Genomic DNA, 17,563 nt, shown 5'->3' on the forward strand with positions numbered 1-17,563 from the left:
GTATTCATCCTTGTAATACCAGTTCCTAGAATGGTAAATGTTTAGTGATTGTTATAAATGTCTTTAAAAGCTTTGAAACACCCTATGAAATTCCCTTCTAGTCCCTTAGTAGCTGATTTATCATTAGCTTATATAAAGCTGTGTGATCCTCAGCAAGTCACTTTACCCTGTTCACCTCAGTTTCCTCATCAATAAAATGAGCTGAAGAAGGAAATAGCAAAACACTCCAGAAAAGATGATGAATTCTAATCAACCTCCTATGGTAACTGACACTAGAATTAGTGTTTAGCTTCAGTGTTTATATTCGTGAAATGAAAGATTAAGGCTCATGTGGCAATACAAAGGGCAATTCCTTTATATTGATACTAAGGGTGTGAGGAATAGTGGCTAGGATACCTACTCAGAATACAATAACTATGCCAGCAACTAGGGGACACCCTAGGTTTGACCTACCTGCCTGAGCAAATGTTCTTGTGTGAATAGCTTCAGGATCTTCTGTCTAGATTAACTTAATTACTAACAATGAATAATGATCTTGATTTTTCCCAGGTTTCTAAGTGAGTGATAAAAATCATTTTCCTCAAATCGCAAATTATCAAATGGCTGGAAACCCCATTACCACAGAATCCTAATTTATTTCTCAAGAATCTGTGACCCCTGCTTGCATATAGATAAAATGAGCTTTACTGCATCACAGTGGAAAACAAAAGATATCACATTCAAATCTAGCACAACTAGAGTAAGTCAAAACCACCTGTGTTAGAATCTGAACTTCATTCCCACTCTCTTTAGTAACCTGTCATTGTTGCTTCTAAGATAACACTCCAGAAAGTCATATTAGTAGGGAAAGAGGGAACAAATTTATTAAATACCTATAGTATTATAGGCATTATGCTAAATGCTTTGCAAGTATTATCTCATAGGGTATCTAGAGAGATTTACTGTGAGAGTTGGTCATAGATTTTTTTCAGCCAAAGCTACTCATGAAGGGAAATTGTAATGTGCATTGAGATTTTTTTCTTGCTATTATTTGTGGTAGTTTTATCTCGAAGATAATGGATGAATTTCAAACTCTCAGATTGCTATTATTGGTTCATACTTCCTGGTAACTCAAAGACTAGTTCAAAATCTTCACAGGATGTTACTTCAAACTAGACAATTTTTAGTATTCTTTCTGTCTTTTCCTTTCCTTTTATTTCATTAAAATTTATCTGTCTTTCCTATCCTTCAGAGTCCATTCATTAAGTGATAAGAGATAACTGAAGACAGTTGACTATGACTTAGAAGTGTTATCCCTGTTATAATGGCACTTGCTTTTTAATTAGGACATTCAATATTTTAACTAAAGTTCATCTTGGGGACATTTCTGGCAATATTGCAGGCCAATGATGGAGATATTTTTGGATAGGTGATGCCTTTTGGCAATTATTCAAATAGATTGGAAGCAGGCAGCCTTCTAATCCAACTTTATATAAGGGTTGGCCTTTCTCCTCTTAGGACTCAGCTTCCTAGGATCTCAAGCATGAGATAATGCCATCTTGAGTTAGATGCCAGCCTAGAGTATCAGCTCCTTGGTGATTAACCTTATACTCTTGAGACAGAGCTGTTTTAAATTTTGAGCAGAAATGAACATGGAACATCCAGTGCAGACTGGAAGAGGAGAAAGCAAGGAGAAAATTATGGAACAACAATCAGTGATTTCTTTACCCTCTGAAGTAAAAATTTGGTCTTAGAGTACTCATTGGACTGCCAATAAATAAACACCACACCATTTGGGCAATTCAAAATCTGTATTCAATTAATAAGTTGGATATTTAGTTGACTGATGTTCCTTTAGAGAGTGGAACGCAGAAACCCAGAAGGCACGGGAGTGTGTAAATCAGAGTTAACTTAAACTGTCTGGTGCCTTGAAGTTCTAATGCCAGCCACGCCCAGTGACTCTGACCCTATTCTTCCCAGCTGCCCTCGGAAGATGCCTCCCTCTTCTCCCATTCAGTTAGCCAAGTCTGGAGTGGTACACTTGTGAGCTAGGCTCTAATTACCAGCTTTCCTGTGAAGCTGGCCTTCCTCTAATTCATGCTGGACACAAATAGCTAGAGCAGTCCCTTCCAAAGCCACAAAAACCACAGCAACGCACAGAGGAGAGAAGCAGAGAACACCCATTCGACTTAAGTCAAGTCAACAAATCCTGACTGTGTCTAATCCATTCTTAGTATTGTGCTGGGCAGGAAAGGGAAAAGGGATTGATGGATACAACAAAGTCTATGACATAGTCCTTGCTCTTCAGGGATTCATGTTCCTGTTGAGGAAATAAAAGTAACTTCACATAAAACAATTAGAGAAGAAATATTTCAATACAGTATGAATTTCATTATGGTTGGTCCTCCCTTCTCTGATGCAGGTTACAACTCTTCCTACCCCTTAGTGTTTATGAATTGCTTTGGCTAAGGAAAAAAAAAATCACTTAGACCCTACTTTCACAATGAATCTCTATAATTAGACTATTCCTTGGATAAGTTTACACTTGAAGATTTTCCAATAATATTGTTCTGCTAGAATGTGTACTTTGTTGGTATAGATAGGTTGTGAGAACCCAGGGTCTCTTCAGACCAGGATGAAGCATTGAATAGGACCTAGGGAAAGAGAAAAAAGAAATCAGGCAGCACACTCACAAGTGTTAAAACTGAGGGTAATTAAGTGCCCAAATGTAGAATACTGGCAAAAGAGTTAAATGTAGCAGATTGACAAGATAGGAGAAATAAGTCAGTTTGGAATGAGGAGAGAAGTTGCTATAGAGTAAATGGAATAGTTGTATCTGATGGATCAAAGTTTTTCCATGGTTTTAAGGCTCTCTCCCCCATGAAGGATTGTATCCTGTCTGCTCCAAAGAGATTTCTCAGACTTTGTCTTATCCTAATATTACCTGATTACACTTCCTTGTTGTATGAAATAATCTTCAGTGGATCCAGTTGGGGCTCAATTCTCCCCAAGCTGCCAAGTATTGCCATAGTATTGGATAATTTTGGTGGTAGTCTGAATCACACTTGTTTTCACAGTAGACACTAAAGTAGACTGTGGACAATTCTAATTAAGGGAAGGTAAAAGCAGATTTTGAGGGACTATTCAGATAACAGTAGAATCTGACCAAGACTACTAGTTGAGTGGGTTCTAAGTCTCCAAGACATGCCAGATATTTGGGGATTTTTATTTTTCCATTGTTTGCTTCCTGGACCAGAGTATAGTTCCATCATAATATATTTTTGAAGAAGTTTCCTCCCTGATGGGAATTTAGGGAAACCTGGAAGGATTTGCATGAACTGATGTTGAGCCAGAACATTGTACACCCTAACAGCAACATGGGGATGACAATCAACCTTAATGGACTTGCTCATTCCAGCAGTGCAACAATCAGACACAATTTTGGGGTATCTGTGATGGAGAATACCATCTGTATCCACAGAAAGAATTGTGGAGTTTGAACAAGACCCACGACTATTACCTTTAATTTAAAAAAACCCATTATCTTATTGTGTAATTTTGCTATCTCTCTTATACTTAATTTTTTTTCCTTAAGGATATGATTTCTCTCCCATCACATTCAACTTAGATCATTGTATACCATAGAAACAATGTTAAAAACTGCCTTCTGTGAGGGGATGGGGGAGGGAAGCAAGATGAGAGGGAAAATTGTATCAAAATAAATAAATTTTTAAAAAAAAAAAAAGAAGCTTCCTCCCTGCAGGTTCTATCTTCTCTCTCCTTCAATTTCAGCTTCTAATGAAGAATCATAGATAGGTTTAGAGTATAGACCAAGTGAGTTAGGGTATAAGGAAAAGATATTTGCCTCAGATGATGCTTGTCCACCAGGTCCAAATATCTCTTTTAGGTGAATTTCTTTGTTTTGAGGTTTTTTTTTTTAGAAAAGTTAGTGAGGACTGAAGGAACTGTGTAGTCCTCCAAGTTAGTGATCACATGATCTGGAATAATTTCCAATTTGAGAGGAAGGAAAGTCAGTCAACAGTAAGCATTTATTAAACCCTTACTATATATGAAGCACAATACTAAGTTCTGGGAATACCAAGAAAAAAAAAGTAAAAATCAGTTTTAGTTTTCATGAGATTCACAGGCAGTTCATGCAAATGACCATGTACAAACAAGATGTATACAAACTAGGTAGCAGACAAACTCAGAGGATGGGGGTAGCTGGGCAAGGCTTCTTACACAAGACTGTATTTTAACTGATCTTTTTTCCCAGGTTTTTTCAAATTTAGTCACTATTTTCCCTCAATTACATGCAAAAGCAATTTTAACATTCATTTTTAAAACTTTGAGTTCCAAAATCTCTGCCTTCCTCCCTGCTCATTCCACCCCATATTGAGAAGGCAAGCAATTCTATATATTGTAGTCTTGTGCAGAACTACAAAACATTTCCATAACAGTTATATTGTGAAAGAAAATATAGATCAAACCCCTCAAGAAAAATAAAGCATTAAAAAATTATGCTTCAATCTGTGTTCAAACACCATTGACTCTTTCTCTGGGGATGGAGAGCATTTTTCATAAGTCCTTCAGAGTCTTGGATCATTGGATTACTGAGAATAGATAAGTCACTCACAGCTGATCATCTTACAATATTGCTGCTACTTTGTACACAGTATATTTAAATGGCATCAGCTCATGTAAATCTTTGCAGGTTTTTCTTAGGCTATCCTCTCATCATTTCTTATAATATAATACTATTCCATAAAAATTACACACCACAATTTGTTTAGCCATTCCCAAATAATGGGCATCCCTTCAATTTCCAATATTTTGCCACCATAAGAAAGACTGCTATAAATATTTATGTACATGTAGGTCCTATTCCATTTGTTATGGTCTTTTTGAAATACAGACCTGGTAGGGTATGCACAGTTTGGCTGCCCTTTGAACATACTTGCAAATTGCTCTATAGAATAGTTGAATCAGTTCACAACTCTACCAACAATGCATTTATGTCTCATTTTTTCCCACATCCCCTCCAATATTTGTCATGTTCCTTTTTTGTCCTCATATTAAACAATCTAAGAGGTATGATATAGTAGCTCAGTATTGATTTTTATTTACATTTCTCCATTCAATAATGAGTTAAGACATATTCTATATAACTTTAGATAGCTTTGATTATTTTATCAGAAAACTTTGTAACTTTTGATCATTTATCATTTGAGAAATAGTTCTTATTTTTATGAATTTGATTCAGTTCTCTATATATCTGAGAAACTATATATATATATATATATATATATACATATATATATATCAGAGAAACTTGCTTCAAATTTTTTTGAAGTTACCATTGCTAACTGTTTTTCTCTCTATTCTATCCCCCCTTTATTTTTCGCTGTCCTTTCATTCAGTTCCCTCATTAAAATTGTTTTGCTTCTGAATACCCCCTTCTCCAATCTGCCCTCCCTTCTATCACTTCCCCCTTCTGATATTCCTCCCCTATTCCTTTCCTATAGGAAAAGATAGATTTCTATACTCAATTAAGTATATATGTTATTCTCTCTTTCAGTCAATTCTGATAAGAGTAAGATTCACTCTTCCTTCAGCATTTCCCCTTCCTTTCCACTGTAAAAGTTTTTTTCTTGCTTCTTTTGCATGAGAAAATTTACTCCCATTCTTTCTCCCAGTACATTCCTCTCATAACCCTTAATTTTATTTTTTTTAGCTATCATCCTTTCATATCAATTCTTCTTCCTTAATAATGAGAAAACTCTTATGAGAAAGAAAGTATCATCTTCACATGGAGGAATGTAAACAGTTTAACCTTATTAAATCCCTACTGGTTTCTCTTTCCTGTTCACCTTTTTATGCTTCTCTGAAATATTATCTGAAGATCAGATTTTCTATTCAGCTCTTGTCTTTTCCTGATAAGAATGTTTGAAAGTCTCCTATTTCATTGAAAATTCACCTTTTGCCCTGAAAGATCATACTAAATTTTGCTGGTAGGTGAATCTTGGTTGTAATCCAAGTTTTTTTGCCTTTCAGAATATCGTTCCAATCCCTCCAGTCCTTTAATGTAGAAATTGCTAAATCTTGTTTTATTCTGACTGTGGCTTGAAACAATACTTGATTTGTTTCTTTTTGGCTGCTTGCAATATTTTCTCCTTAACCCAAAAACTCTAGAAATTTACTATACAATCCCAGGGAGTGTTTATTTGGGGATCTCTTTCTGGCAATGATCAGTAGAATCTTTCAATTTCATTTTACCCTCTAAAATATTCTAGAATATTAAGGCAATTTTCCTGGATAATTTCTTGAAAAATTATGTTGAGGTTCTTTTTTTGACATTGCTTTCAGATAGTTCAATAATTTATTTTCCAGGTCACTTATTTTTCCAATGAGATGTTCCACATTATTTTGATTTTTTTTTCATTCCTTTGGTCTAAGAGTGCCTACAAGCACTCTTTTCTGCCCCGGAAGGGTGAGGAGAGTCCCTGCTCCCCTACCCTGGACCTTACTGGATTCAAAGTATGAATATTGTCTCAGTGCCAGCAAAGAGACACCTGTAATCTCTTTCTGACCAGTTGTTCAACCCCGTTATACTATCTGTGGACTGAGAGCTCCTGAAGCTGCTGATGCTGCTGCAGATTCATAGGCTCCCAAGGTCACTTTAATCTCATTCTGGTGCAACAGACCTTTCCTGCTGACCCAAGTTATCTTGGGCTGGAAAATGGTTTCACCTTTTTAATGGGTTATTTTAGTCTAAAATTTGTTTAGGGTCATTATTTGAAGGTATTTGGAAGAGTTTGGGAGAAAGACCAGAGAGTCCCTGCCTTTACCCTACTACATTGGCTCTGCCTCTGATTTTAGTTGAGTCTTGAAGGAAACCATGGAAACTAATGAGGGAGGGGGAGGAGGGAGACCATTCTAGACTGGCAATGAAAAGGCATGGAGTAGGGAGGGAGAATGTCATATGTGAGGAACAGTCGGGTGGAAAGATTCTGACTGTTCCATGAAAGCAAAATGCTGGGGTTGGCTTTATTACTGGCCCAAATACAAAGTAAAACTGTCTCCAGCCAAGAGATGGGCAGATGGCTCAAGAGCTCAACGCATCGTCTATGCTGACAGGTGTTTAAATAGTCCATTACATATTTGACAAGCAGAAGATTTAGTACCTCTTTTATCCTGAAGGTCCCCGTTACCTTTCCTTGCCAAATATTCATTTGAAAAAACAAATACAATGAAAGTGAATGAGAGAAGGTCGGAGGAATCAAACCCCCCAAAAGTAATAACTCAAGCAAGATGTGACAGGTGGTTGTGATGTGGGAGGTTCTTGGAATACTGAAAGGCAGTGTGAGGGCAGGTGGGAGGTGGTGAATTCCCAGATGTCAGCAAAACTGTTTCCCTAAAGAAGCTATTGCCATGTGGCTGGCTTGTTCCAATTTACTCTCAAAAGTAAATTGAGAAGAAACAGCATGTTAAAATGAGCAGCAACCTGTCTTCTTTCTCATGATTTCATTGAGCTTCACAAAAACTCCATTTTGGATTTCCTGTATAGAAGCTTGGTCTTTATCCTTGTCCTCCTAAAGCTTCTCTATATCCCAAGTGACTTGCTTTTTTCAAAGAATCCAAAGAATCCTTTGGAAAAGATGAGACATGGAATAACCCAAATGAAAAGAGGATCATAGCCCATGTTTTTCAAGGAGTTGTTAATGAGATCAGAAGGATCACCCTGTTAAATTCATAGACAAGTCTATGGTGAAATTTACCTGCATTTGGGAAGGTAACCCAGTGTCTCAAGAAGAACCCTAAAGAGGGAGTCAGGAAACTTTAGTGTAAAATCCTGGTTTTCCCTCTTGTTAAGATAATGTGATCATGAGTAAATCATACAATTTCTCTTAGTCTCTTTTTTCATTCCCCAAAAATAGGAATAGTAATTATTTTTCTGCTTAGTTCACAGGGCTGCAGACAAGGACTAAATATGAATTTGTATATAAGATGCTTTGTAACTATAAAGTTTCATATAGATGTTATTTATTCATTTAAATAAGTGTTTATTAAGTGTCTTCTGATGCAAGGCATTTTGCTAGACTTGAGAATAGTTCAGACCTTACCTAATCAATGTGTATGTAGCACAAAAGAGAAAGTTTCTCCCTAAGTCTAAACATTTCCAGTGTCTTACTGAGAAAGTCCTGGGATAATCTGAATGATCTAGTTCAATTGCCCCAGAAGATGGGTAATAGAAATACAAACAGGAGGACTGAGAGTTATGAAACTGTGTATACACTTTGATTCAGCAATACAACTCTTAGTGATTACAGAAAAAGGAAAGAACATGTTTGTTCTAGTCTAAAATATTTATAGCAGTTCTCTTTGGGGTGCTAAAGAACTGGAAATGGATGGGATGCTCATTATTGGGATATGGCTAAACAAGTTGTGGTATATAACTGTGATGGAATACTACTGTTATAAAAATGATAAATTTGATGATTTTAGAAAAATATGGAAAGACTTGCATAAAATAATGAAGAGTGAAATGAGCAGAACTAAGGGAACATTGTATATAATAATATTATTTTAAGAACTTTAAGGGAATAAGTCACTTAAACTCTTTTAAATACTTAAATCAACTAAAAAGGACCTGTGAAGGAAGATGTCATCCATACCCAGAGAAAGAACTGATAAATAGAAGTGTGTGTAGTATCGCTAGAAAGATGATAGATCTGTGTGTGTGTGTGTGTGTGTGTGTGTGTGCGCATACAAACTCAGTTTCCTCAGCACTAAAATGGGAATGATAACATTGGGAAATTGCTTTTGATAACCTTTAAAAAGTGCTATATTCAACTCAATTCCAAACATTTAAGTACCTACCATGTGTCAGACACTATATTATCTCACTATATATATATACATATATATATATATATATATATATATATCACTATATTTTCACAACTCTGGGGAGAAAAATGCCTTTATTATTCTCACTTTACAGTTGAGGAAATTGAGGCAAATAGAGATAAGTGACTTCACCAAAGTCACACAACCAATTCGAGGCCAATTCAGACTTCCTAACTCCAGGTCTAGTGCTCTAACCACACCACCTAGTAGAAAGGGTAGACTGCCTAACTTTAAAAAAAAAAAACTTTATAATAAATAAATTCAAACTTCTAAAGACTTTTTGTATCCCCTAGTTTGTAGACAAAACTATGTTATGTTTTAAGCCTGAGTGGTTTGGAACCTGGGGACTAGCCTGGGAGGACTGTCAAATACTCATGCTCCTAGAGTCCTAACCAGTGAAATCAATGATCCAGCGAAAGACCAAGTGTACCTGGATCCTTCTCAGGAGGAAGTGGTTGTCTCACTTGAAAGTTATAATAGAATGTCAAGGTGAAAGAGACCTAGTACCTTTATATTACAGTTGAGTTCACTCATGCAGAAAGAAGTCACTTGTCAAAGGTTGTATAGACAGTAAAGGATTTCAAACCCAGGACTTTTGAGATTGAATCCAGTGTGCTTTTCATAACATCAGTGGTATCAAATTCAAATGAAAAGGACATCACTAAACTACATAAGAATCCCAGCCAGCTGCATATTGGCAGTTTTAAAAATTCAGTGTTATCTGTATTCTATTGTTCTTTTTATTTATTTTGTTCAATATTTCCCAATTGCATTTCAATCTGTCATCATATAGCCAGTAATCAAAGAATATGACACTTTTATCCAACACCATGATATCTTAACCTACCTAAAAAAGTGGTTGCAAAGATTAAATTAGATTATGTAAGGCATTAAAATAGTGTCTAACCACTCCATTTGAACTTTGAAAATACAGATAATTGTTATATTCCCTGATCTCTTTGAATGTAAAATTTGGACTGATTAACTCATTACCAGTAATTTTCATAACCTTGGCATCATCTTTATATCACTTTTTAAGTTTGAAAACTGAGAGATTCTATTATTTTCCTTTTATGTCTTTCCTGAGTTTAGGACAAATTACCACCAAATAAATAGTTTTGCCATTGGTATGAGGTCTATGACCTAAATTAAAGAGTACATGTCGGGGTGGCTAGGTGGCATAGTGGATAAAGCACCAGCCTTGGAATCAGGAGTACCTGGGTTCAAATCCAGTCTCAGACACTCAGACACTAGCTGTGTGGCCTTGGGCAAGCCACTTAACCCCATTTGCCTTGAAAAAACCTAAAAAAAAAAAGAGTACATGTCTTATTGGCAATTCATATTATCATCATCAGTTCTTTTTAACAATTATAACTGTCCAAGAATGGAACAGGTTACCTCAAGAGCTCTCCATCATTGGAAGAATTTAAGGAATAACTGGTTTACCACCTATTTATGGATGTTGGATGTTGCCTGGTTGGCTTCTCAAGGCCCTTCCAAATCTAAGATTATATGACTTGAAAATAATTCTTTCATCACTGTGAGTGTGAATCTTTGTTGTTATTTCACAAAGAAAGATTCATAGCCCTAGAGCCAAAGCTTTGCTTTCTAGGATTTTTTTTTATTTCATTGGTCCATATATCATTCATTCTCTCAATATTTATTGATTGCTCAAGACAAATAGTATGTGTGGGAGAGAGGGAGGAGAATGATCAAAAAAGATGCAAAGGATATGATTCCTGCGAAATATGAAATATTTTGAAATCAAATATTTGAAAATCAAAGGGATTAAAAAATGGAAAAGCCTAATCTCTTTTTACAGAGGAAGAAACTGAAGTTCAAAGAGGTAAAATGACTTTCCTTAAGCACAGATCTAAATAGGTGACTTCCCTATTCAATCAACTTCAGTAGCTTCCTATTGTTTCTGGGGGTAATAATAATTTAACAATAATGATAAAATAATAAGTATTTAGATCACATTTTAGGGTTTCAAAATCAATTGAAAGATATTTGATTTCTTAGTTGATTGTCACACTAAGTCTGAGGGATGGGAGCTACTATTACCCCCATTTTATAGATGAAGAAACTGAAGCAGACAAGAGTCAATGACTTGCTCAGAGTCACATAGCTAGTAAATGTCTGTGATCCAATTTGGACTCAGGAATTTCTGACTCCCAGTTCAGTTCTGTCTTCACTCTATCTGCCTAGTTACCTCTAAATCCCTCCATCTATGTTGCTGTTTTTTGCAAGGTTATGGGTTTAAGTGACTTGCCCAAGCTCACACAATGTCTGAGTCTGGATTTGAACTCAGGTCCTCCTGACTCCAAGGTCAATGTTCTTTTCATTGTGCTATCTAGCTGCCCCTTCTATGTATCTTTTTTTTTTAGATTTTTTTTGTAAGGCAAATGAGGTTAAGTGTCTTGCCCAAGGCCACACAGCTAGGTAATTATTAAGTGTCTGAGGCTGGATTTGAGTATTTATCTTTTAAAGTCCTAAAAAAAACCTGGCCTCTATCTATCATCTCAGATTTATGGAACTTTACTCCCCTTCCTCCATACTACATTCCAGACAAACTTTCCTTCTCTCTGTTCATCATTCACTGTACTCCTTCTATAATCTCCATAACTTTGCACTAGTCATTTTCCTGTGTCTGGAATGGATGCCATCCTTATCCCTATTTCAAAGAGTCTCTCTCCATTTATGATGTAGTTCATACCATATCATCTACATGAAGTTATAATTGATTTCCCTAAACAATTAATGTCCTCTCAAGCTACCTGTTTTTTACTACTTTATTGGGGAGGGAAAGGGGGAGGGGGTGAGAGAGAGAGAGAGAGAGAGAGAGAGAGAGAGAAAGGGGGGGGATGGTAACAGATAATATAGATGTCAGATTAATAGAGATAGCTGAATGATGATAATGATGAAAATAGGTTTATTGTAAATGATTATGAAGATAAACAGCTGAATAGAAAGACGATTTTTGATGATGAAGATAGATTATATATAGAAGATACATAAATGACAATAGATAATGACCATGATGATCATGATGTTTGTCCTTCATTTTCAAAGAAGACCATGACATCAGACAGGTGGTGCTATTACATGCATTTGAACTGTATTTGAGGGAGGTAGGTCCTGTGATAAGTCACCAGTCTCACTTTCTCCTTCAGAGTCATTTGAGTCTAGTGGTCATGAATCAGGATGATTTGGAGACAGCCCTGGATGAGAGACAGGGTTAAATGATTTGCCCCAAGGTCACACAGCTAATAAGTTTCTGAAGTAAGATTTGAACTCAGGTCCTCCTGACTTCAGGGTCAGTGCTCTACCCACTGAATCATTTAACTGTCTTGTTTCCTTTAGAGGAGAGAGGAAAAGAGAGAGAGACAGAGACAGAGGACAGAGATGTGTGATTGACTGCTTAGTGTCACACATAGAGTTAGAAGCAGAGGCAAAATTCAAATGCAAGGTGTGCAAGCTCCAAACTCCAGTGGTTTTTCCCCACTATATCAGGTTGTCACTACTATTTACCTGATTTCTTTTATTAACTTAGACTGGGTTCTGGGTTTTTGAACTGGAGAAGCTTTCAACAGATCTGCTGATTTCTTAAGTTTGGTTTTTTCTTGATAAGGACAGAGGACATTAACTTTTGCTATTGAGGCCAGAATGCTGATATTTTTGAATGACTTACTCTAGCCCTTGCTGATGCTAACATTCTTCATGGTTTTCTTAGCAGATACTTCCCCCAAGATTCCCCCACCAATCTTACCCCAGTCTTCTCATTGCCACAAGACTATACCAATTAGGCCAAGAGGCTTCTTGCCCATGTTATTTCTGTAGAGGTTTTGAAGTTCTCAAATCACAGTGAGTCATCTCCAATTTAATTATCAGCAAGTTGCTCCTGCCTCAGTCACCATTGGCAGAGAAGAGAATGATTCAGAGAGTGGAGCATGCAATGCCTAATGGGTCCGGCATGTGCGGGTCTTTTGAAATTGCCTAGCATGTTTCTTATGGTACCCAAAAGGAAGTGGGTGTTGAACATCAGGGACTGGCTTATATCCTATACTAAACACAATACCCTGGTGTGTTTCAGAGGTTTTTGGATACTTAGGCATATATGTATTCTGTGTATAAGAAATATAAGGTGGCTCCATTTTTAACCTGGCTCTAAAGAGTTTAGTCATATGACCCATTTTATAATAATGCTACTTATTATAATACTATTGAACAAGTCTCAAAATAGTATGATTATGAATGGAGCATTGCACTGGAGTCAAGAAGACATATTTGAATTCTGTCTCTGTCTCTGTCTGTGTGACCTTGAGCATGCTACTTAACCTTTCTGGTCTCAGTTTAATCATATGTAAAATGAGGACTTGGTGTTTGATAATCTCCAAGGTTCCTAGAATCTCTGAAACTCTGATCCAATGCTCCTATAGTGGTAATGTCAGTCTCCAAAGTAACAAACTCTAGAATATAATGATAATAAATATGCCTTTTATCTGTAGACTGCTTTAGAGTTTACAAAGTAATTCAGCATTCATCCACTCCTTCAAGTTTCCTAACAGCTTTGGTGGTGAGTGAGAGTTGAAAGGAAGGATGAAGGGGGTGGTACTTTTCCCATTTTACAGATAAGAAAGTTGAGTCCTGGAGAGGGGTAATAACTTGTTCAAGACCAAATAACTGGTAAGCAGAAGATTTAAGATCATGACTACTCTATCATTCTTTCTAATAAATCCCACTGACCTGGAATAGGTCAAAGCAGACACTGTTGAAATCCACAGATAAGCCATAACAACTTCAACCTCCTTTCTCTAGTCAACTAATTATCAGTGTTGCTTAGTTGAAATAATTAGATTTATCTTCTTTTATTTCCCAGCTTTTATTCAATCTGCTTTGATTGCCCCCTGGTGGAGATGAAATTCAATATGGTGTGTGTGACTGAGCAATGTTTCGTCGATTAGCCATGTCCAAATTCTCTGTGACCCTATTTTGGGTTTTCTTGGCAAAGACATTGGAAAGTGTTTTACCATTTCCTTCTCTAGTTCATTTTACATATGAGGAAACTGAGGCAAACTGGGTGAAGTGACTTCCCCAGGGTCACACAGATAATGTCTAAAGCCAGATTTAAAGCCAGGTTTTCAAGACCCCAGGGACAATGCTCTATGCATTACACCACCTAGCTGCCCAAGTTAAAACAAAGACCATATAAACTCTACTGAGAGCATCATCATCATAATGACTAACTTTTCATTAGTGCTTTGAAATTACAAGCTTTTGACCGGGCAGATGAGTGATATAAGATTACCATTTTGCAGACAATGTTTGTCCTTCATTCTCAAAGAAGACATAATAGGGGAGATGATGCCATGACAAGCACATAAAATGGATTTGAGTAAGGGGGAAGCCATGTTAAGTCAACAGTCTCACTTTCTCCTCCAGAGCCATCCCAGTCCAATGGCTAGGACGTCTGGAGATGGTTCTGATATGAGGCAATCAGGGTTAAGTGACTTGACTAAGGTCACACAGATAGTAAGAGTCAAGTGTCTGAGTCTAGATTTGAAGAGCAGTGCTCTATCCACTTTGCCACCTAGCTACCCATTTTTTGCAAATGAGGTAAGAAGTTGAAGAATAAGTCAGAACTAGGACTTGAGTTCAAGCCTTCTGACTCTTAGTACTACTTTAACTATATAATACTAGATAATTGAAAACTTGGCAAAAGGCAGCATAGCATGGTGAAAAGAGAAATGGATCTAAAGTCAGAAGACTTGACTCTCACCTACCATCTCTGTGATCTTAGGCAAATCACTTAACCTTTCTGAGTCTCAATTTCCTTCTTTGTAAAATGAAGAAATTGAACCAGGAAGCCTCTGGAGTCCTTTGTAGTCTTCTGTCAATGATAACTACAAACCAGTATGTATTAAGTATGTACTGTAGACCTGGCTGTCTGCCTCCATGCTTTGAGGGAGCCATCCAACTTGGGACTCAGCAGATCTGTTGCTGGTGCAGAGACTTGCCAGTGACATGATTATCGAAGGCCACAGGAGGTCTAATATCACTGAGGAGAACAGAGAAACTCAATGGGAATCGCTTTTCATTGGGGAAGTCAAAGATCCTTAAATTTTCCTTTGCTGTATGCTGGATCTATTTGGGATGGCTCTCTGTTTGGTTTTCTTCAAAGTCTTGGACCGACTCTCTTCAGGATATTAGACATTTCCTTCTCTATAATTCATCTTTCCACTTTGCCATCTGGAATATTTCTCTTTTACAAGGGCCTAAGCTGTTAGAGTTTGATACAATTGAATCTTAAATTTGCCATTTCTGGTTATTTATTGTTTCTAATGCTCTCTTCCCTACATTCAGATTCTTTTTTTTAAAAAAGTTAATCCAGCTAGGATTTCTTTTTCCTTGCTAGAACATCTGTTTTTATGGCTTTTTTTCCCCCAAAGCCTGCTCTGGAGAAAGTCTTCGATCTCTTGTAAATGAGAGATTGGAGAATTTCTTTATCCTTTGGTCCCTAGCTCCTTATAGTTTCCCTGATTCAGACTACTAGCCTGAACACCAGGAATGTCATTCAGGGTAAATAGGGTAGGGGAGCACCTACATGGAGTGTTTTGAAGGGAATCTGGAAAGCACAATATTAAAAACTAGTTGCTAGAGATTCAGTTCCTTGAATCAAGCACTAGTTATCAAGTGAAAACAAAATAGCTGGGAAAGACAAAGAGAAAGTTTACAATAGGTTACAATAAGTCATAGGTCAGAACAACTTGGAAAAACTAGAACAAGTAAATTCAGAATCAAGGAGCCAACAAGAAGAAAATTAGGAAAGAAGATGTTGGAAATTATGAGAAAGGGCAGGGGGAAAATCAGACAGGAAGACTGGTTGACTGGTTGTCAGGTTCAAGTGTGCAAACAAGAAAATTAAGGCACAGGAGTCAGGAAGAATGAGGAATGAGGAGTCAGGAAGACAGGACAATGGAATGCCAACAGTGAGAGAGAAATCAATCAGCAAGTATTTTTTGAGTATTTCCTCTCTGCACAGGACTGTGTTGAATTCTTGAACATCATATTGTATGACTCCTCTGAATCAGGCCAAAAGAGACTCTGAATGAGATGAGGAGACCTAGTTGTCACTATAACATATTTTTTTGGTCTAGATTAGTGATTCATTAGTCCAAGAAAACTATTTTGGATGTCCCATTTACAAATTTCTGAAACTTATAGTCTAGGCAGTTACCTAGGTCACTAAGAGATCATTGAACTTTCCAAAAATCACACAGGACTTCAGTTAAGTCTTGCTGATGACCAATATTCACAGTACCATACTCTATAACTTTGGTGCCTAGTCTAAATTTTATTATGAGAGAATTTCAAAATGGTATAAAAAATGAAGAATAATGATTGCAAAAACAGTTATATTTCCAGAAATCTTGGAAGGGCATGCTTAGATTCCTGGTTAGAATTTTAAAAAAAATAGTTCTTAGAGACAATGACCCATTAGGAGTCTTAACTGAGTCACTATTTAAGAGATTAGATACTAAATTGATCCACAGTCCTGGATGGAATCTTAAGGGTCCTCATCTTAAAGATTAGAATTAAAAATTCTAAGTATATTCAGTAATTCATCCAGGGTAAGAAAGAGGATGGTGACATTTTTATTGTTCCATTCTAGAACTTTAATAACCAAGTTCTGGAGATTATAAAGCTTCTAGAGAAGACTATCTCTAGAATATCTCTTGGCTAATGGAAAGGAAGGAATAGAAAGTAGCATGGGGGAAAAAGGGAAAGAGGAAAAAACAAGGAGAAAGAGAAAGAATAAAAGGGATAAATGAAGAAAACAAGGGAGGAAAGAAAAATAGATCTGGAAAAAGAAGACGGGTTCAAGACTCACTTTTTTTAAGTTTTTTTTTTTTTTTAACAAGGCCAATGGGGTTAAGTGGCTTGCCCAAGGCCCACACAGCTAGGTAATTATTAAGTGTCTGAGACTTCATTTGAACTCAGACTCATTGAACTCAGGTACTCCTCAATCCAGGGCTGGTGCTGCACCATCTAGCCACCCCCAGACTCCCTTTTAATACTGATTTCTTGTATGAGTCTGGATGGGTCACTTAAATTCCCTGGGGTCTCAGTTCACCTATTTGTAAACTGAAGGAGTTGGATGAAATGACCTCAGAGATCTTCAATTTCTTCTTATCTTAGATTGCTAATCTTAGATTTATGATTCTATACAAATAGACAGCTCATAGAGATAAAGAGAAGATAAAGGTGTAGCCTTCTAGCTCAGCCCTGGAATTTTTATTGTTCTGGGAAACAAAGTAATTTGTCCTATGGATGACCTCATCAAAGCTGGGAGCAACTTCACAGAAGCTACAAAAACAAAAGCCAGCACTAGTGGATTCAAATCATTCTCTAGGCTAATTTTTTTCAACCATATTCCTTTCCATGTATCAGGGCTATGTTGGTGTTTTTGATTCGATTTTAATTAGGAAATTGTTTCTGCAGTATCCGTGTTGTTTACAAATAGGATCCAGAATTGAATGATGTTTTGCTTGGATTGATTTTTTTTTTTGAGGGGAAAGGGGTAGTAAAGATGGAATGGAAAGAATAGCGATGAAAGGAGAAATCAGACTCTTGGTGCCTGCTGTGATTTATTTGATTTCCTTCAATAAAATGC

The sequence above is a fragment of the Macrotis lagotis genome, chromosome 1, assembly GCF_037893015.1.
Source record: "Macrotis lagotis isolate mMagLag1 chromosome 1, bilby.v1.9.chrom.fasta, whole genome shotgun sequence".
Lineage (NCBI taxonomy): Eukaryota > Metazoa > Chordata > Mammalia > Peramelemorphia > Peramelidae > Macrotis > Macrotis lagotis.